General features: G+C 47.4%; 1 long non-coding RNA gene across 4 annotated transcripts; it reads left to right on the top strand.

Annotated features, from left to right (window-relative positions):
- The first annotated feature begins 1,027 nt into the window (after positions 1–1,027).
- Positions 1,028–2,322, top strand: LOC135374064 (uncharacterized). Of its 4 annotated transcripts, none has more exons than XR_010416741.1 (3): positions 1,028–1,135; positions 1,536–2,022; positions 2,087–2,322. It is a non-coding gene; the product is annotated as an uncharacterized LOC135374064 (long non-coding RNA). The 4 variants fall into 4 exon arrangements; XR_010416740.1 differs by having other exon boundaries at positions 1,864–2,022; XR_010416742.1 differs by lacking the exon at positions 1,028–1,135 and having other exon boundaries at positions 1,440–1,603; positions 1,864–2,022.
- Positions 2,323–3,009: the final 687 nt, after the last annotated feature.

The following is a 3,009-nucleotide window of genomic DNA, read 5'->3' on the forward strand; positions in this document are numbered from 1 at the left end:
TAGTCAGACGGCAAACCTAAGTCCCTTAGCGGAAAGGCCGTTACTTCGCCTGTAGTTCAACCACCATTTCGAATGACATCGTTCTCTGCCCTGATTTGTTGAAAACGGGAGGCGTACGCCCTTTTTGCGGCAATTATGAACTGCATAATTGTAACAAAAAAGGTGTACGCCTCCCATGTCAGGGCAGAGAACGATGTCATTCGAAATTATGGTTGGAATACAGGCGAAGTAACGGTCTTTCCGCTAACGGACTTAGGTTTGCCGTCTGACTAGGGTAAAAGATTGTGCTTCATAGCATTTAATTGCTCGATTCATGGAGCTTTCGAACGGCGTATGATGTGTTGCGGTACTCCATCAGGAACGTAGGCTTTGTAGAACGTACTCTTTGATCAGCACCATACCTCCAAACAATGCAGAATTTCGGAAGCCTTTGGCTAAGAAACGCCACCAAACACTTTGCTCGAATATTTGATACGGCGTAGATAGAGCCTTATGCCACATGCAGAAGAAAAATCAAAATTCAGACTTGACCGGTAGGCGCACTGTGATTTTTTCGCCGGTCCTACACTCTTAAAAATGAACTTCACCACATAGCACGCTCCTAGCCAACCATCACCCCGAATGACAGCGTTCTCGCCTCAGATTTGTCGAAAACGGGAGGAGGAGCCTATTTTGTGCCGTGCATAATGGGCACAAAATAGGCTCCTCCTCCCGTTTTCAACAAATCTGGGACGAGAACGTTGTCATTCGGGATTAAGGTTGGCTAGGAGCGTGCTATGTGGTGAAGTTCATTTCTAAGAGTGTACCCAAGTAGCACATCCTATCGGGCCAGTCGCGGGAGCGATCGGCGCTCCAGCGGCAAAAATCGGCCGATCCTCCCCGTCAGAAGCCGATGTCATGCCGAGCGGCGAGTGGTGTGCGAAGAGAACCGGGAGAGAGAACGACGAGGAGGAGAGACTGGAGAGACTGCGCGGTGGCGGTGATGTCCCCGCACTTAGTTTTTCTTTTTGTATTGGCTGCGTTGCGCATGCGCAGCGGTAACTTCGAGCACGCTTCTCCCAACGAAGTTTCTCGTTTCCCGGCTGCCGGTACGAACTTCGTTGTTTGCCAAGTTACGACTTCGTCGTGTTCACAGGTAAGAAGCCGCTAAAGTGTGCTTCTGTGGTTAACTGTAACGTGTTGTGTTAGTAGAAGACTTCTTGCGGCATTTGACAGAGTACATGCAGCGCCGTACATTCAAATTGTCATGCCCTCGCTATCGTGCAACCGTCGCCGATTTCCGAAGACAAAGTAAACGCAAAACGCTTATTTGCAGAAGTGTGCATAGTTGCAAGTGGTGCAAGTGTGTTTGGTTGGTTTGCTCCGCTGTCACGGTTGTGTAAGCGTTCGGGGATTAGAATCGGTCTCTTAAATTCTATTGCTGTCTGTCTGATGTATCAGTGCGTCCGCTCTTGTGGGAAGGCACTTTGCTGTCGGCTCGCGCGGCGCGTGTCTCCTATGCGTCGCCAGTCGTGCTTCTATTTTCCAATTCGCAGGTGCACCGGTGATGTGACCGAATTAAGCAACGTCGCACTGCAAGAGGTACAGGAACGTACAAAAGGAGGTCAGGGAGTTGTTGCAACAAATTGAAGATGGCCAGGGCATTTTTTTAATCTCATTTCCAGCATTCGTGAAGAAAGTGGTGTATACTATAAATTATATATATTATATATGGTATATACTATAAACACTCGTATATCTAAGTATATAAATAAGGTGCCTTAGACCCGGTCCTCTTTAATTTTACAGTGTAATAAATGTGTTGCTAAGGGCTAAACGACACTCGTTGAACACCCAGTATGTGGTCTCCTTCCTCTCCCGCAGGTTGACTTTCTGGCATGCATTGGACGAGCACCACTACCTTCTTCAGTTATCCCATCATGAAATGCTTGTTGACCAATGACCTTGCCTTAAAATACAGCCTCAGGGGTCTGCAGAAGAAAAAGGTTTTCCAGGAAATCTCCCTACGTGGATGTGTTGTGGGTATGTGCAACTTGTACGGTTTAGATTCGGATGTAGATTGACAACTCTACAAACTTCTTTTCAGAGGCAGCGAAACGGTGGTGCAGCTCTGCTACCGAAGGCGAAATTGGACGACGCATAGGAAAGTTAGCTGACCGGAATGGCGCAAGGGGACGGACGATTGATAGTCAGATACCAAGTACACAAATCTTGGAGGAGCACTGTCAAGCATGCGTGCTGTTTTGTAATATTTTGTACCTGCAATACGTTGACCTTTATGTCTGTGATGCTTTAAAACATAGTATTAAACAGTGATACTGATACATGTGACAACAATATTCGGGTAAGAGATCGGATAGATGTCGGGCGCTGACACCAGTACAATATTGGGATGATATCGGCAGAGGACAACGGCCCGACATCTATGGCCGATACCTCTACGATATCGACAAATGTTGCAAAAAGTTACTGGGGCGATATCGGGGCCGATATGTGCCCGATATCTTTGGCCGGTTGCTCCCAGTAACGGCCCGATACCTCCCCGATCGATTGTGCTACCTGGGTATACGCTGAGCGTAATCAAGCTGGTGCATCTTGTTCCGCGTGTGGCAAAATCGAATTTTCTAAACGGACTTTCAGCTTCTGTCTCCTCATTATGACTATTTGCCATGAATTGAAGCCGTTCCGAACTTTTGCGTTCATGACACTGCTAGAATCGCTGAATGTAGATTGTGAAGCAAGCTAGATGTGCTCGCATTTTTCACCGCACGTCACACGCCAATAGCAAGTGATAGGAGCTCGTAAAGAACAGACCGGTTGGCATGTTTTTAAGACGTATATTTGTTCACGTGGCCACAAAACCATATTTACTTTACAGAGTATGTCGAGAGGGCCGCGGTTACTCCCAGGTTTCTTTAAAGCGTTTCCTTCCCTACGGTCGCATAATTTCGGGCGGCCGAAATCGCACCGATGAAAGTGTTGTTGTTCAGTGTCTTACGCACACACTCA

Source organism: Ornithodoros turicata, unplaced genomic scaffold (genome assembly GCF_037126465.1).
Source record: "Ornithodoros turicata isolate Travis unplaced genomic scaffold, ASM3712646v1 Chromosome42, whole genome shotgun sequence".
NCBI classification, from domain to species: domain Eukaryota; kingdom Metazoa; phylum Arthropoda; class Arachnida; order Ixodida; family Argasidae; genus Ornithodoros; species Ornithodoros turicata.